Source organism: Macaca thibetana, chromosome 17 (assembly GCF_024542745.1).
Source record: "Macaca thibetana thibetana isolate TM-01 chromosome 17, ASM2454274v1, whole genome shotgun sequence".
In the NCBI taxonomy this organism is placed as follows: domain Eukaryota; kingdom Metazoa; phylum Chordata; class Mammalia; order Primates; family Cercopithecidae; genus Macaca; species Macaca thibetana.
In genome coordinates this window covers 8,779,468-8,796,934 of record NC_065594.1, presented here as the reverse complement: position 1 = coordinate 8,796,934, position 17,467 = coordinate 8,779,468, and the positions used below count along the sequence as shown (strand labels likewise).

Sequence of the window (17,467 nt, the reverse complement as noted above, 5' to 3'; positions counted from 1 at the left end):
GTCCTGAGGACTGTACTGTTGTTCCACTGCTATAAAGAACTATCTGAGGCGGGGTAATAAGGAAAAAAAATGTTTAATCGGCATACAGTTCTGTGGGTTGTACAGGCTTCTACATCTGGGGAAACTTACAATCAGAGTGGAAGGTGAAGGGGAGGCCGGCATGTCTTCACATGGCTGGAAGGGGAGAGAGAGTGAAGGGGAAGGTGCCATGCACTTCCAAACAACCAGATCTCAGGAGAACGATCATGAGGACAGCACTTGGGGGATTGTGCTAAACCATTAGAAACCACCCCCATGAGTCAATCACCTCCCACCAGGGCTCACCTCCAACATAGGGTTAGAGTTCAGCATGAGATTTGGGTGGGGACACACAGCCACACCATGTCAGGCTTCCCATTCTTCTCCTGCACGTGCTTCGCAAATGGTTCTGTCATTGGTTTTTGTTTCTGTTGATACATAATATACGTACATATTTTCAGAGTGCATGTGATACCTTGATTCACCCCTATATTGATGAAATCTGTGTACTTGGGATGTCTTTCACTTTAAATAGTTTCTTTTCCTTGTGCTGGTTATGTTAAGTTATTCTCTCCTAGCTGTTTTGAAATACACAGTAGATGACCCACTGCCATCCCCCTGCTGATTTATCAATAGTAGGTCTCGTGTTCCCATTAGGCTGTGTGTTTGTGCACATTACCAGCCTCTGCCCATCCTGCTTATGAGTGGGCTCTGCTGGGCCCTGTTGACCACCTACTTTTGGCCTCCATGAGATCTGCTCTCAGCTCCTGCTTATGAGTGAGAACATGCGCCGTTTCCTTGCTTGACTCGTTTGCTTAACGTAATGTCCTCCAACTCCATCCATGCTGCCGCGGATGACAGGGCTCTCCGCTGTGTGGTGGAGTATTGCTCCTGTGTGTGTTCGGGCCACGTTCCCTTCATCCCCTGTTGACGGGCACTCAGGTGATTCCAGACCTTGGCTACTGTGGATGGAAGCTGAGAGCAGTCACTGGCTTTACACTCGGGGGACGTGAGCCACTTTGATGTTCTCAAGCAGCCTATCCCCAAAGCCCTCCGTAGAATGCCGCATTCGTTTGTACTCATGGCTTCTTCCACTAGGATGAACAGCTGGGAAGGGGCTTTGAGTGAATGCTTGGGTTTCTGTCTTTAATTGGTACCCAGCTACACTGGCCAAGTAGGGGTCCCAGTGGCCCTGGACACTACCTCACATAAGGTCCAAAGATGCAGTTAGGTTCTTTTTTTAACTTAAAAAAAAAAAAATGCTTTTGACCTGGGTAAGCTATGGCATTATCAGTTAGAGTTTTTCATATTGGAAAGGTGTATATTTTATTTTGTAAGAAGGAAAGAAATCCTGTTAAATACTCTAACCACAGATTAAATCATGTCAAGGAAAGAGGTACTATGGGGGGGGGAAAATTACCCCTTCATGTCAAAGATCAAGGAGATGACTTACATTGTTTAATTGAGTTAATTATGAAATCTTAAGTGGTTTTAAGAAGATGAGCTGTGGATCCTACAAGACATGAGACTGATACTGATTTAATGTTAGTCAGCCCTGACAGAATGTGGCTAATATTTAAAGCTTGCTCCAGTATTGCTTGATAGATTGTAAGTTAATGTAAAGATCTGTTTGACGCTTTTATTTTACAAAATATTATTGAGAAAAAGTTTGACAGCCAAGGAATGGCCTTCAACCAATTTCTTCCTAATTTCTGTCACCAGAAAATTTTGTCCTGTTAATTCCAGAATTTACTTTTGGAAAGTTCCCATAAGGAGAGCAGAGGTATTGGTGGTTGAATGGTGACTTGAATTTAGGTGAAGATCGTTAAATATTTCATAGGCATGTTTGTCTTGGTGGTTTTAGCAATTTTATATTAAACTTAGAACTGTGAGTCAAACCAAATCTGTTCTTTTGCTTTTGTGATACTCCTTTGTATGACTATACTGGTAAAGAATGATAAAATGTGTATTGGGTATTTTTTCTGTGTAGATATTAGGATTTTTAGGGGAACAAATTAATCATTCTTCTAATATACACTGTGTGTTGGGTCCTTTGTATATTAGTTGAATCACTCTAATGAGGACCACTTGAAAGTCTGTTTCTATAGCAGATCTTTTATATGTTGACTTGTGTTATGCAAAATCCTTCATCCTCTAAGAAGACTAAGCAATGGGTTGGAGGAAAGATTTAATCACCCATTAGGTCTATTCCGAATGCCCAGAATTGAATGCAAGTACTAATTATGTTTTTGAAGTGGTGTGTGTGTGTATGGGTGTGTGTAGTGGACTCCTTTTTAGGTCATGGGAGGGAGGTAAAGCGAAGATGAGATTTGCTGATGAACATTTGTGCACATGCTAGTGGAGAAGTCATATGACTTGACTGCACCTGCGTACTCTGATTTTGGTTTCGTTAGTGTCCGTAGCCACAAGCCTCAACTGCCTCTGGGACCCACCCTGAGGGGCTGTGGTGAGGGTTATTATAGAGTCGTGCGTCTTAGTGAAGGGCACAAACGGCCTTGTGGGCCTACTTTGGCTTTGTTTGAACGTCTAGATTGTTAAACTAAGTTTAACATTTTGAGGATTATAAATTGTGATTCTTGTCTAAGAAGAGGTTTCTGTTGTCTCTGAAGACAGGAGCCCCAATACAGAGGGTCCCTGGCTCCCAATTGTTACATATCTGATTTTTTTTTTTCAACCTTGTGATGGTGTGAACTAGTCACACTCAGTGCATTGTTTGGCCCAAGATGGGCTGCCTCTGGATGAACCCGTTGTAAGTTGAAACTATGATGTCAAATGCACTTTCTATTTAGGATATTTTCAGCTTACGCTGGGTTTATTGGAACAGTTTCATCCCATGGTAAGTCAGGGAGCATATGTGCTCATAAAAGTGGAGACGATCTCATAGATACCGTGAGATATAATGTCTCTGATGTTATAGAGATACGATGAAAACAATCAAGTGGGACTTGGAAGCCTTGGAGGGACTCACATGGGCGGCTCCTGGAATGCAATCTTGAGCGCCACTGGCTTCTGGATGTGACATCTGTACCTTCTGCTTAGCCCAGTGTGTTATCGGCTGCTCTCGAGGGCAGAGAGGTCCAGCGTTCCTGTGTTTAGGTATTTGAGCTGCCTTAAGAGGCTAGGTCAATTCTCACTGGTGTCTTCAGGGCTTTAGGCCTTCTGAACAAGCAGGAGGAAGCACGACTTTGTAGAGCTTTGGAAATCTCAACGGACTTCAGGGCCATCCCCTTTGGCAGGAGAGAGCCCCACTGGAGGCGAGCAGGGTGCCGTGCGGGCCTCTGCTGGGCCCAGGCATGTACGGACGTTGTGAGGGCCAGAGGACACAGATCGGTCTTGGTTCACAACTGGTGTCGATGGCCACGCAGCATTTCTGCCAGGTACATGAGTGCGGGGACTTGGGTTTTGGGGTGTGCGTCCTGGTTGCCTAGTTGCTTGGAAGACCCCCATTCAGACCCCAGCCTGAGTCACCGTGACAGGCCTCCTGCTCACACACACACACGCCACACGGAAGCCGTGGCGTCGGTCACTGACGTCCACCGGGTGTCAGATGTGCGTGTGTATCTTCCTTGGTCTCGGGATGTGTCTTGTTTTGAGGTTATAGTAAACGTTCTTTACAAGGGGTTTTTTTTTTTTTTTTTGTTGTTTGCAAGGAGGCAGCAGGGAGTGCTTGAGCAATGAGATCCCCTTTCCAACCAATACAATTTCAGATCCCAGCAGGTAATTAAGGCAGCGGAGCTGTGGGATCACCTTTGCAACCAATGAGAATTCAGATCCCAGGAGGTAATGACGGCAGCGGGGCGGGTGGCAGAACCCCGAACTGTGGCTGTTTCTGGTGTCTTGCCCCGCGGACAGAGCGCGCTGGGGCCTCCGTGGTCCTCTGTGGGGTGAGTGGAGCGCATGAGCTGGGTGCTGCTGGGCCCTGGCTGGCTCCCCAGCCCGGGGTTTATGCAGGACTCGTTAGACAACTTGGAACCCAGAAAGCAGCACGAGGAGAACAGGATTGTGCCTTTCTGGATCCTTGGTGCTTCCCAGTCTCAGACACTGAGTAGGCTCTGAGGGGTCTCGCCGGGAAGACTTGCACAGTCGGCCCCCAGGATGGAGTGGGGCTGCAGCGGGTCTTGCAGGAGCTGGAAGTGGGGGTGAGTGTGAGTGTCTCGCAAGCGGGACCTTTCAAGTGGGCCCAGCAGGATGCATCTGTGGAAATGGTGCCACCTAACGCAGGGCTGCGGCCAGCAGGACCTGAAAGGCTACAGCGGGCTGTGTTTCTGCTCTCTCTCGAGTCTCTGCACGGTTTTCCTTGGTTTTTGTCTGTTTGGAGGACGCTTCCCCCTTCCCCTTTCTTGCGCTTACCTAGCCTAGCCTTCTGAGCTTCTTTGTTGAGTATGACAAAGCCCTGAGAAGGCATTTTTATCGCATAATTGTGTTATCCTGGTGGCTGGATAAATGACCTGCAAATGTGGGTGACTCAGTAGCTCTGAGGGTGTTCAATATCCAAGACAGAGGTGGGAAGGAAATGTTCAGGCAGGCATCAGAGGATCTGTTCTCTGCTTTACACTGGGGCCCTGGTTTGCTGACAGTCTTCACACTCGATCCAAATTGGGGGATAATGAAGTCTCACGGATTCGGCTTCAGCTGAGAGCTGCCTCCAGCACAGTCTTGTGTGAGTAACAGTTTCTATGTTTGGTGCGAAGGGCGGGCGTCAGTCAGTTGATCTTATTTGTGGTGGTGCTTATGGTGGGTTTTCCGTAAGGAATGTAGACTTTATTAGCTTTGGCAAGGGAATCCTGAGTGATAAATTGGAAGAATGTCTCAGGAAATTCTGGAACCTGCAGTGAATCTGGAATCTGTATGAAATTGAGATTTGGATTCTCACGATTTCCTAATGCTACCCCGAAACCCAGTAGTTGAGACAGTCGTAGAGCTTCAGTTGTGCTGCCCCGGTTCCCCATTTTAAAAGGAACACGTTGCTTTCCTCTAGAATGTTCTGAGCTCTGAGTGCTGCCGGCAGAGTGACCAGCTCTCTACATCAGAGGGGAAGCCAGGGCTGCGTTCACGGCGTCGCGGCAGCCGGGAGCTGACCCTGGACCTCAGGCACGTGTGATGCTGACCATTTTCTGTAAACTCCAAGGGTGTAGTGGTCTCCTTGGCCCTTTACAGTCTTCTGAAGCTTTTGATGTGTCTGCACTTTGTAGATTTTTCAGAAGTAGACAGCCTTTTCCCACACCCTTGGGCTGAGTTTCGTCAGAGGCTGGTGTGTGGGAAGCACCACACCCACATTCTGACAGGGAAGACTCTGGTGCCCAACTGAGGTCAGAGTGGAAATTTGTTCTTCCTTCCCTCCAGTCTGGTCCAGCTGCTCCCTGCTTGGCCAGAAGAAAATCATGCTTATTCAAGTCGTAGGCAAACCCCCGAAGTCAAACATTTGTCTTTTTTCTTTTTTTTTTTTTTTTTTTTTTTTTTTTTTTTTTTGAGACGGAGTCTCGCTCTGTCACCCAGGCTGGAGTGCAGTGGCCGGATCTCAGCTCACTGCAAGCTCCGCCTCCCGGGTTTACGCCATTCTCCGGCCTCAGCCTCCCGAGTAGCTGGGACTACAGGCGCCCGCCACCTCGCCCGGCTAGTTTTTTGTATTTCTTAATAGAGACGGGGTTTCACCGTGTTAGCCAGGATGGTCTCGATCTCCTGACCTCGTGATCCGCCAGTCTCGGCCTCCCAAAGTGCTGGGATTACAGGCTTGAGCCACCGCGCCCGGCCTTGTCTTTTTTCTTTAATATGCCCATTTAGTTTATATGGAATGATAGCTAGAGAAATGCCTTTTAGGGGAAAATTAATTTCCTTAATTACAGAGAACTTTTTGGATAAAAATCAGGAGGCTATTTTGTCATAAGATCTAGTTAAATACTACAGTGGAAAGCTCCTTATATTTGATCTTACACTTGGGCCCTGTGTGCGTGTCCGCATGCTCGTGCTCATGACGCCAGGCGCAGATGTGAACTACAGGCACAGTACATACTTTCTGGTTGCTTCTTTGAACGTCTTATTGCTTGACCTCTCCGACTCAAATGTTGAGTTATGTTGATTCTGTTCAGAATGTTTATCCCTCCGTCTAGGGTCCAGTCGTCTTTCAGGGAGGAACCGTCTTCCTCATCTCTGTCTCCTACAGTATTGTATATTTAATAGTCAAATATTTATAGGTTACATGGGTGACTGATCTGTTCATTAGGAGGAAAACAATGCCAATGTTCACATCATTAGAATGGACTTGTTAAATGATTGTTAGTATAATGAAGTTTCCATGGCAAAAGAGGCTTTGCAGATGTGAGTGTAACGGACAGTGAGATGGGAGAGGACCCTGGGTTGTCCAGGTGGGTCCAGTGTCTTCACATGTGCCTTTTGAGAAGGCAGTACGAGGGTCTGCCTCAGAGGAGGAGACCTGAGGACGAGATAGAGGCCAGAGGGCTGTGGGGGAGAGGACGAGTGTAGGGCAGGGGCAGGGTCCGGAGGGGTGCAGGGCTGAGGCCGGGGCAGTGGTAGGAGGGGTGTGGGGCTGTGAGTCAAGCTGCATGGTGGCTTCTATGAATTGGGAGACTCCAGGCAGGAATACAAGCTACTGACCCCTTGACTTCAGCCCTGGGACTCCTGACTTCCAGGGCTGAGAGGAGGTTTGCATTTGTGGTAATTTGTTGCAGCAGCAATAGGAAGCTAATGCATTGTATCTGTTCTTCACCTCCAAACCTTTGAAAAGTAACCCTGTTGTATCGGCCTTTTGTGTGCCCTAAATTCTAATGAGATGGTTTGTAGGAAATAATGGACACAAACGATGGCAGAACACAAAGTTGGACAGAAGCAGTGTCTTCTGTGGTTCTGTAGTTTGGGTCTGGGAAGTTAGATTTCGGTCAGAGTGTGTGGTCTTGTTCAGCGTATACCTGGAGTACTTGTTCAGAGCTCCTGGGGGAGTGGTCTTTAACACTGTTAGGATTAAAACTCCAAGCACATCAGGGCCAGAGTTCCTGAGTCAGTGTTAGGCGACCTTTGAATAAGAGTTGGCATGTAGAGTCTGCCCACTTTACTAGTATGAAGCAGCAAAATCTTTTTTTTTTTTTTATTTTTTTTGAGATGGAGTCTCGTTCTGTCACCCAGACTGGAGTACAGTGGCGAGGCCTCGGCTCACTGCAACCTCCGCCGCCTGTGCTCAAGTGAGTCTCCTGCTTCAGCCTCCAAATTGCATGATTTATTTTCCTGTTTTATATACTTAGTATGTGAAAACTCTGCAAACTTTATTAATACAAATGACATGCCAGAACTTAGGAGAATCTGGTATTTTCCCATGCAAATTAGTAGTGATGTGGAATTCCTGGGCTGATTTGGTTTTATAAGACATGGGGCAGATTCTTTGCCTTATTTCTGTGGAACTAACAATTGTTAATCACCCAGCACTCTTACCTCCCCCAACAGCTCAGGTGAGGGGGGTGTTACCCCCACTGTCGTGATGAGAGGCAGGAGACTGAGGCTTAGATGAGCAGGTGACACATTACTGTCCAGCCCCACCCACCCTGTAGTTTCCTGCCATGGCTCAGCTGTCTTCCTGCAAGAAAGGACAGACACCCTGGTGCTGGGTAGAATTCCTTGTGAACCCCTTTCCATCCTCCAGGGAGTTCTTGCTTTACAGTGGTGGCTCATGGGGAGTCCTCTGGCCCACTGAGAAAGTGACTCATGTTGTGACATTACTGTCTCTGTCCGGCTGCTGTCGATTGGGTGATTTGTAAAGAGACATTTATTGCTCACAGCTCTGGAAGCTGGAAAGTCCAAGGTCAAGGCAGTCCAAGGTCAAGGCACCTGCACATCTGGTGCCCCAGGGCCTGTGGCTCACAGACGGCAGCATCTCAACAGGTGTTGCGTGGCAGCGGTCGTCTCGTCAGAACTCACGTGGTGGAGGAGCAGGAGGGCTCCTCTAGGCCTCCCAACAAGGACACCAACCCCAGTCCTGAGAGCAGGACTTCCCAAAGGCCCCACCTCTTAATGTATCCCTTCGGAGATGGTTTCAGCATGAGGTTTTGGGGACATTCAGGCCAGAGCCATTGCTCTGCTGTGGTGTTAGGGCTGCATGGCATCATTACTGCAGCAGAGCCACAGCTTCTTATCTGCATTTGCTGCAGGAGGAAGACGCAGGTGCCTGTGCAAGTTGGGGTTCGGTGCAAGAAGTGGAGACTCTGGGAATCTTAGCAGGAGGAACTTAAGGGCTTTGAGAACTGACACTTTAGGACTGTAGTTTTCTTCAGACTGTAAAAACCTTGGTGTGTGACAATACTGAACATTGCCTGAGCCCTGTGATCCTGTAAAACAGTGATTGTTAAGACATTCCCCCTCCCCACAACTGCGCCCCCACTTTTACTGCAAGAAGCCCCTTCCCATGTGGCTTAGGCTGACTGGCGGATGACCGTTTACCGAGGACAAGACCAGATACAGGCCTTCAAACCCCCCTTCTCTGCCTTATAAGTGATTAGCTAAACTGCCTGTTCCCACTGATCAATCACTTCCCACCTTGAAATGGTTCTTCGTGGTGCAGTTGCGACTAGGGGGGTGGACTTGTCTTTGACTGTCGCCTTCCACAGAGGACAGTTAGGGTGGGCAGGAAAGAATTCTCTGCTACAGGACTGCATTCCTGGCTGTTTCCAGAAGTGGGAATTCTGGTGCCGTGGAGTCTGCGAATGGATTTCTAGTGTCCCAGCTTCAGGTGGAGTTGAAATTGAGTGAGGCAACCCACCACACCCATCTGGAGCCAGGAACTAGAGCCATTTTTAAAGTGGCAGTTTCTCCATAAGATTACCCAAAAAATGCGCTCAGCACGTTTCTTTCTTTCTCATATGCATTTGGCCATCTAAAATGGGAATGGTGTTTTTTTGGAGCATGGATGTAGTTTTAAATTTTGAGTATTGTAAACCTTAATGTAGCTTCTTAAAATGTTTGCCTGATTATCTGGAGATTTACTAAACCTTTGGAGTGGTAATAATGAGTTGATCTATATGACTTTGCTTTCTATGATGCAATGAAAGTACTCTAATTAAAACCTCTGCAGTTGGGTCAGCAGGCGATTGGCCAAAACAAATTCTGCTTTTTGGGTTTCTTTAACCAAACAAGGGAGTAGAGTGTAGGCTGAAGTGGCAAATTCATTTCAGAGCACGCCAGAGCCCTCAATGATTCAGCAGCCTTCTCAGGTGAACGTGTAACGTGCCGTGAGTCTTGGCAAGCCTGGCTACTGAAGTGTGCACGTGACACCACAGAGCCACACCTAGGAAGATGTGGTTTCTGTAACAAGCTTTGGAAAACCAAAGTTCAACTAAATTATCCAACTTTGTTACAGAAAAAGCTTAGACCAGATGGCCAAAGACCTGATTGTTTCATGGTTGAGACATGGTTATAAAATCGCCCTTACTTGGTGCCAATCAGTGTTGGTCCACAGTGATACTCCTCCAACCTCACTGAATAGTTTGGAGACTGATATGAGACTGTGAAAATCTCCTTAAGGTGAAAAGGGCTCTGGGGCACCCGGGAATATCCGCACACCCGTGGCCATTCCCCTATAAGGTGGAGAGGACGGCTGGGTCACGCGGGAGCATCAGCACACCCGTGGCCGTCCTCTTTAAGACGGAAAGGGCTGCTGGGGTGCCCCGCAATATCTGCACACCCGCGGCCATTGTGGCTGTCCCCCTTTCTGCTCAGTCACCTCTGTGTTCCCGCATTCAGGCTTTGGGACACTCATGAACAGCTCATCCCCTGGGCTGGTGAGGAAGGAGTGGGAGGTTGTTCTGAGGCTCTGTCACTGTCTGCCCTGTCATGAGCTGGGCAAGGCAGTGGCAGTGACCCTGGAGGAGTCTGGTCAGTGAGGGCTCCGGCAGGAAGTGCTGAGGCTTGAGGTGACTCTGCCAGTCGTAACCAAATGTCTTCCCTCTTATTTCCATGATTCCTTCTAGTTCTGCACCTTGCACTGCAGAGTCTCTGTGTATCTATAAATACACATGAGTTACGATACAGGTGTCTCTTTCCCCTCTGTCTGCGGCTGGGCCCAGGGAGTGAAGTGCAAGACCCCCTTACTGCTGGATGCCCACCAGCACGAGGCACTGCCTGCCCTGCTGACGAATGCCTACAGCGAGTCCTGGAAGCCGCCTCCTGAGCACCTGGCCTGTTGACGGTGTATACGGGAGACAACGGAGCTCCCCTTGCCCCACCCTGAGCAGAGACTGGGGAGGCGGCGGCAGCACTGCCCCCATGGTGCATCCTTGGTGCATGGAGGAAAGTCTGTTCATGCTTAAAACACAGCCCATCCTCTCAAAAGCAGGATGACAACCACATTTACTTCTGGAATCTTAAAAAAGGGCCCGTCTCTTTGAGAGAAGAACATGGCATGTATGTGTGTACCTCCTTTTTTTTTTTTTTTTTTTTTGAGACAGTTTCCCTCTGTCACCCAGGCTGGAGTGCGGTGGTGAGATCTCAGCTCACTGCAAGCTCTGCCTCCCGGGTTCATGCAATTCTCCAGCCTCAGCCTCCCGAGTAGCTGGGACTACAGGCACCCGCCACCACGCCTGGCTAATTGTTTGTATTTTTAGTAGAGACGGGGTTTCACCGTGTTAGCCAGGATGGTCTCGGTTTCCTGACCTCGTGATCTGCCAACCTCGGCCTCCCAAAGTGCTGGGATTATAGGTGTGAGCCACCGCGCCGGGCCGTATGTGTGTACCTCTTTACAAGTCTTGCCTGACCTTCGCATTTAAAAATTACTGAAAAACTTAAGGATGTAACTGACAAGAACTTTATAGGTTTCTCCAAGTAAAAATTTGGAAAAGTTAAGTGAACCCATAATGTGTTTTATTTCTATGAGTCCGGAGGCTGAGGCAGGAGGATCACCTGAGCCTGGGAATTTGAAGTTACAGTGAGCTGTGATTGTACCACTGCATTCCGGCCTGGGTGACAGAGTGAGACCCCTGTCTCTAAACAAACAAATGACGACAGCAACAACAACAAAACACTTTTTCTGAAGCTAGCACCATGCAATTATGTACTTTATAAATTGCTAGTCTAATTCCAAGGGAATAGTTCAGCAGCTGACATTTGAGAAGCACCTGTAGAAAGGATTCAAAGGCCACGGACACCGTCCACTGTTTTTGTTTTCCTACAAGAAGAAGGATGGCAGTATTAATTTATGCCCTGCTTACCTATCCCAAGTCGTAGATCACTGAATCTTTAAAGATTATGATTCTTGCTTGGTTTTTGGTACCAAAGGGAGACAAGGAAGGAGCTTAAGAGGTGAGCACGGTGTGATTCAGGACTGAAGTTTCTGCCACTTCCTGGGAGGTAACTGCAAAAGTGAGCCGTTCTGACTTAGCTGTTTGTGCATTTGCCACCGCCAAGCGGGCACTGGTAGATTCAAGCTTTGGGGCTCTTCTGACAACTGGCAAGGATAAAGTATTAGCAAGGGCAAGGGAATAGCAATAAAATAATCCAATAACAAAGATACGAAGATTTATAGTAATTTTTAGGCCGGTGCAGTGTTTCAGGCCTGTAATCCTAGGGCGCTTTGGGAGGCCCAGGCGGGAGGATCACTTGACCAGGATTTCGAGGTTAAGGTGAACTGCGCTCCAGCCTGGGCAACAGGGCAACACTCTGTCTCTAAAAAGAAAAGACAATTTAAACCCTTTACGTGCATACCAAATCTTATACCAGAAGGAAAACTGGTCTCGAGCTCCGTGTGAGCTCCCTGGGGCCCGCCGGGACGGGGTTGGCACAGCCGGACCTGCGGCACTAGTTCTGGCCGGGCGCTGTGGGAACTGCAGGGGACCATAGGATGCTGTGGCGCGGTGGGCTGAGATTGGCGGAGAAGCGGCCACACGCCTGCCGAGCTACTGAGAAGGCGAGCAGAGGTGCACCCCGCCCGCCCGCCCGCCCGCCGCGGGAACCGCAGGTTGAGGCGCCGGGCGCGCGAAGACTCAGCTGCCCCGCCCACCAAGGGCGCGTCGGTACTCGGCCGCCGCCTCTGGGCTGGCAGCCGCCACCGCGCCGCGCTCCCATTGGTGCCCGGCGGTGACGCGGCCGAGCGGGCCGGGGCTGCCTGGTCCGTAGGCGGGCGCGGAGAGCTGGGCGCGAGGGGCGGGGGCCGGGCGCGCGGCTGATGAAACCTGGCGCCGGATTCCGCCAGTCCTCCGCGCCCATTCAGTCAGCGCGGGCAGGTGTGAGCCCTGGGTCAACCGCCTGGCAGGCGCGCACGCGGCCATCGGCTCCCGCTAACAGCAGCCTCCACTCCTCTCCCCGCGCGCCGCGCCCCCGCCCCGCCCAGTCTCCCCGGCCGAGCGTCCGTTGGTCCTTGAGCGCGTCCGACTGTCCGTCCACTGTCCTGCCGGAGCCCCGCCGCCGCCGCCGCCGGCTCGGTGAGTGCCCGGCCCCCGCCAACGCAGGGGGCAGCTCCTTGGGCCCGGATTATCACGAAGGCGGCCCTGGCTCCGCGTGGGGCCGCGGGAGGGCGGTGCGGGAGTGGCGAGGGCCCCCGTGCCGGGAGCGCTGCCATCCTCCGGGAAGGGCCAGGACCTGGACCGGGCGGGCCCTGGAGTGGGCGCGCGGGGCCGGTGCCCATGCGGCTGTCGCCTCCACGGAGTCCATTTTGGCTCCTTGAAGCCGCGGCGTGGTGTATGATGCAACACCGAGTGAGTAAGCGTGGGCGACCTGGCGATGCCCGCCCCGCGCGCCGCTACGCACCGGGTGGTCGGGGTGGGTAGGCGGGCGGCGGGCGCACTGGCCAGCCCGGGAAGCATCCGGAGCCCGCTGGCAGCGAGGAGACCTTCCCTTACATGGCGCGGTGCAGAGCACCCCGCCCCGCCACGAGGTCCGGGGATGTGTCATCCGCTTTGGGTGGGGACCCTGCCCGGCCGCCCCGAGGGTGGTCCTGCGGCAGGTGACCCGCCCGGGGACTCTGTCGCCATCCCCGCCTGGTGGTCGCCCTGACCTAGAGCACCTAGCCCTCCGCTTGTCCCTAGAACCCGGGACGCGCCGCCTGCACCTCTCGTCTGGGTCCCCAAGATTGCTTCGAGGAAGTCTCCCCTAGGTGGGCTGCTTTGTGACCCAGTGTGGCCTGAAAAGACCGGGTTCCTCAGGCCCTCCACATGGTTTGGAGTGAGAGGAAGTTCTTCCGCCTTTGGGAAGACACCGTATTCTCAGGGTGTTCCCTTCTGCGTAGTAGAAAACTTCCCGGGCATGGGCAGGTCACAGTCATTCTAAAACCTGCGTGTATTCAGAGCGGCAGCTGCGCGGTAGTACTACAACGGCCTGTTGGTTCAGCTCCTGACCCTTTCGAGGGGATGGGGGACCCAGATAGCAGTTGTGTTTGACTTGTGTGACTGGGATAGTCAGACATGTGCCTTCAGGAAAAAAAATAACCTGCATTTCCCAATACTCACGTCATCACCGCCATGCCCTCATGTGTTGGGTTTTAGTCCAGACATAGTTACCAGATGGTTGGGATTTCAATCCCAGGTGTATCTCCCTAAAAAATGTGCCTTTTATTTTCCATTCGACTAGTAGAATTGTGTATGTCGGCCTCTGGCTGAATGCCCTAATTGTATTTAATTCGAATTATAATTTATTTGGGGTTTTTCTTAATATTTCTTGCCCTTTATGTTTGGTTCAGATAATAGGTAACCATGAAACATTTATTCCTCTGGTATTTTTAGTTGGTGTCAGTGGAAATTATCATGATTTTCATATGAACACACCTTCCTGTTATTAAAACAAAAGGTCTTATTTAAGTCACACGAACAGAATAGAAACTTAGGGGAAAAGTCAACAATAGGTTAAAATGGTTTTAAAAATAGGTTTAGCATATTACGATCACGTTTAATTATTATAAAGGTAAAATTCAAAGGATGTCAAAGGAGTTTTGAGTAAAGAGAACAGGGCTTAATAAGTGGATGAGAAATGTACTCCCTTGTCTGGGTCTGGATCCTAGAGCCACATGCTTCTGTGCATATGATTACTTGCTTTAGGTGAAAAAAAAAAAAAAGGCTTGAAAGACAAGGTTGTTGACTTCAGGGAGTTTCAGTTTTCTATTTGGTAGAAGAACTCATTCTTTGATGGAATTAAATACATGTTGATTGATTATGCCGGTCTGTAGTTTATTTTAACCAAAGTCCCTACAAATAGGTAACTATGTTGGAGGGCTCAGAGCCAATTAAATTAATCCTTTCTCATTATCAACCATGTATTTGGAGAGATTGCTGTTATTCCGAGGGACAAATTTGAAATGTGAATAAGTGCATCCTTGTTATGGAGAGAAATATTTTTTTCCCTCTAAACCTTGGAGATACTTGGGTCTCGGAGTTATCTCTTCCAGAGGCATCTTCAGAAATGCCTGTCACTCCACCTGCTTCTTGGTCCTCACTCCAAGCAAGACGTTCCGATGGGTTGTGGTGTTTTTCTATATAGTTGGGTCCTGCAGACCTGGACAGATTTTAAAGCAGATCCAATAAGATTGGCCAGTGGATTCATGGAGGGTGAGAAAGGTCAAATATGACTCCAAGCACATCAGAGTTGCTGTATTAATGAGATGGGAAGGCTGAGCAAAGAACCTGTTGGATGGAAGAGGGACTTTCTGAAAGTCACAACTGCCCTTTTTAGAACTCTCATCCCCAGGGTCAGGGCTAGAAGACGTATCTTCTTGGAGCCCCTCTCAGGTGCCTGCCTGTGTGTTGCAGCCAGCCGTCCAGGGTGCTGGCGTCCTTCCCCTTCACCTAGCCTCACTGGCTCCTCTCGCCAAATCTGGGGGGTCTCTTCAACCTCTGGCTCCTTGCTGCCCATGGCCTCCCTTTGCTCCTCTGCCGCCTTCTAGTGGGCCACCTGGCGGTGGGCTTGTCCTGTGGAATGGGGACCCTCTAAACATGGGGTTCAAAGGTCCTGGGATCTTCCTGTATCATCAGGACATCTGCCTCCCTTCAGGTTTCCCAGGCCTTGGGTGGGGAGGCATCAGATCCCTGGCCAACCTGCTGTCCACCCCAGGGTTTGGACCTCTCTTCCAGTGAGGGAACAGAGTAGTAGCTTCATTTGCGGCAGATTACCTGCCTTGTGATAAACTTTAGTGGCCTCCCTTTCTGTTTTGTCATAATCTGCCTCCTCCCCCACCCCCATACCCAACTGCAAAGCAGCCTTGAAAATAACCACCCCTGTGGTTCAGTGTGGGTCATGATCTGTCAAGCCAGGTTTAGTGCATTTGCCAAATGGAATTACCAGAAGGATGGGCATAAAACTGGGAAAGTGATTTGGTGGCTTGCTAGCCGTGTTCATTTCTCTCCCAAGGCATTCGTTCAGATGTGCAGCATTGGCAGACCCGGGGGATGCCGTTTACCTGGCCCATTGGTCAGGATTTGGTCATCCCAGGAACATGGACCAGATTCTGGCTGGTCTGCGGTTTGCCCCTCCTGCCACACCCAGTGGTTTTCATTGAGCTTTTTTCATCTAATTATTGTCAGAAACAGTGGGGAATGGCAGGTATTGCATTTGGTGAACACACTGGATAATGGAGCCAGAGCCGTGTGACTGAGGGAAGAGGCCTTCACAGCTTCAATGCAGAATGGGATGATTATCTGCCTTGAAACGAAGGATGCTGCTTTGAGGAACTGAGGGGAGTCAGGACCAATACTGGGAACAGCACTCCTCCTGGCTTCTGGAATCCTGGCTTTGCTTCTCTCTGAGGTAATTTAGACTTCCTGAACCTTCTACACTGGCTCCATCTGTATATTGGGAGAGCCTGTCCCTCTCAGCCTCACGGTGGTGAAGTTAGGAAGCATGGAGTCCATAGTGTTCTTTGAAAGAATAAAGGCACCAAGTCCATGCATTTAAATTTCTCTCTTGAGATCAGTCCTTTTGTTAGCAGCCTGCAGTTCTGACCGTGGCAACCGAAAGTCAAGAGCAAGGAAACCTGGGGGTTTATTTGGAGGTGGGAGAGGAGGCCCCTTCTTCTAGTAGGACTGTGTGTGGCTACATTGTCTTTCCATTTTGTTTTCTGATTGTCCCCTTGCCCCTCCCTTTCCTGGGGGCACAGAGGGCATGGCAGTTTTGTTTCCTAGTTTTCCATATTCCTACTGCAGTGCTTTCTTCAGAATACTCATTCAGATCGGGTTCTTGGCTGTGAGGACAACCAGCTGCATTCCTGTTTCTTTAGAAGTGGATCCCCGTGTCCTGCACAGTGAGTTCTGTGTTGTAGAGACCGTCTAGCAGTGGTGACTCCGGGAGTGGCCTCTGCTCGATGTGGGGCCTCTGCAACATGAGGTTAGGGGGCCTCTACGCTGTGGGGTCGAATGAGACGTCATGACCGCTGCTGGCGGAAAGAGCAGAGCCCCAGAGTGGGTTCCACTTCTGGGATAAGTGTTTTTTCTGATAGTCCTCGGAACCACATTTAAATTCTTTTTCATATTGTTTGCATAATAATTGACTTCTAGTGCCTACCTTATAGGACTGAGAGGATTTAAACGAGATAATCCATGCTATGGATTTAACACAGCCTCTGGCACAAGTCTAAATGTTGCATATAAGTGTTAACTATCATACTGGAAAGAAGGCTCAGTTCCTTGATTTAGGCGTGGGAGAAATATATATATCTATGTGTATATGGATATATATATATATTTTTGAGAGAGGGTCACGCTCTGTCACTCAGGCTGGAGTGCAGTGGTGCAGTCACAGCTTGTGTAGCCTTTACCTCCTGGGATCAAGTGCTCCTCCACCTCAGCCTCTCCGATACCTGGAACCACAGGTATGTACCACCACACCCGGTAATTTTTATTTTTTGGTAGAGGACGGATCTCATTATGTTGCCCAGGCTGGTCTCAAACTCCTGGCCTCAAGTGATCCGCCTGCCTTGCCTCCCTAAAGTGCTAGGTTTACAGTCGTGAGCCACTTAGCCTGGCCCTGAGAAAAATAATTTTTATAACAACTTCATTTTGCTCTCTCATTTTACCAAGGCATTAAAATGTTGTGCTCTTTCCTTGGGTTTGTGTCTGAATTAGAAAGGGGCACACATAGTCCCAGGGTGCTGAAGGAGGGATGTGGGCCTCTGAGGCATCTGCTGACAGGTTCACCATCTCATCTGGTCCTAGGTCTGAGGGAAGGAACAATAGTCTCTGGGCTGTTTTGACTCTGACTGCCTGGATGGACTTGAAGCCATCTCTCTTTGGGATCCTGGTGTCCCCCTGGCCATGGGGTGCAGGTTTGCTTTGGTCTCAGACCCACACAGCTTGGACTTGGTGACTCGTAGGACTCCTGGGAAACAGAGCTCACAGCCCCTTTCTTAGTGTTTGCTGTATGTGTATGTGTATGTGTGTGTGTTTGGTGGGAGGCAGGACGGGAGTGACTGCCCTAGCTATAGTCATCCTAAACATTTTGTTCAAATTACTCTGAA

The 17,467-nt window shown here is 49.7% G+C and overlaps 1 protein-coding gene across 2 annotated transcripts in view; it reads left to right on the top strand.

The window, feature by feature from the left end:
* The first annotated feature begins 12,152 nt into the window (after nt 1-12,152).
* SLC7A1 (solute carrier family 7 member 1) overlaps nt 12,153-17,467 on the top strand; it is an 85,325-nt gene continuing 80,010 nt past the window's right edge. Inside the window, exons 1-2 of one of the 2 annotated variants that reach the window (XM_050766863.1) lie at nt 12,153-12,452; nt 15,540-15,762. The gene's annotated coding sequence lies outside the window, so the exon portion shown is untranslated. The remainder of the gene's footprint in view (nt 12,453-15,539; nt 15,763-17,467) is intronic. The other variant, XM_050766861.1, reaches the window with a different exon arrangement.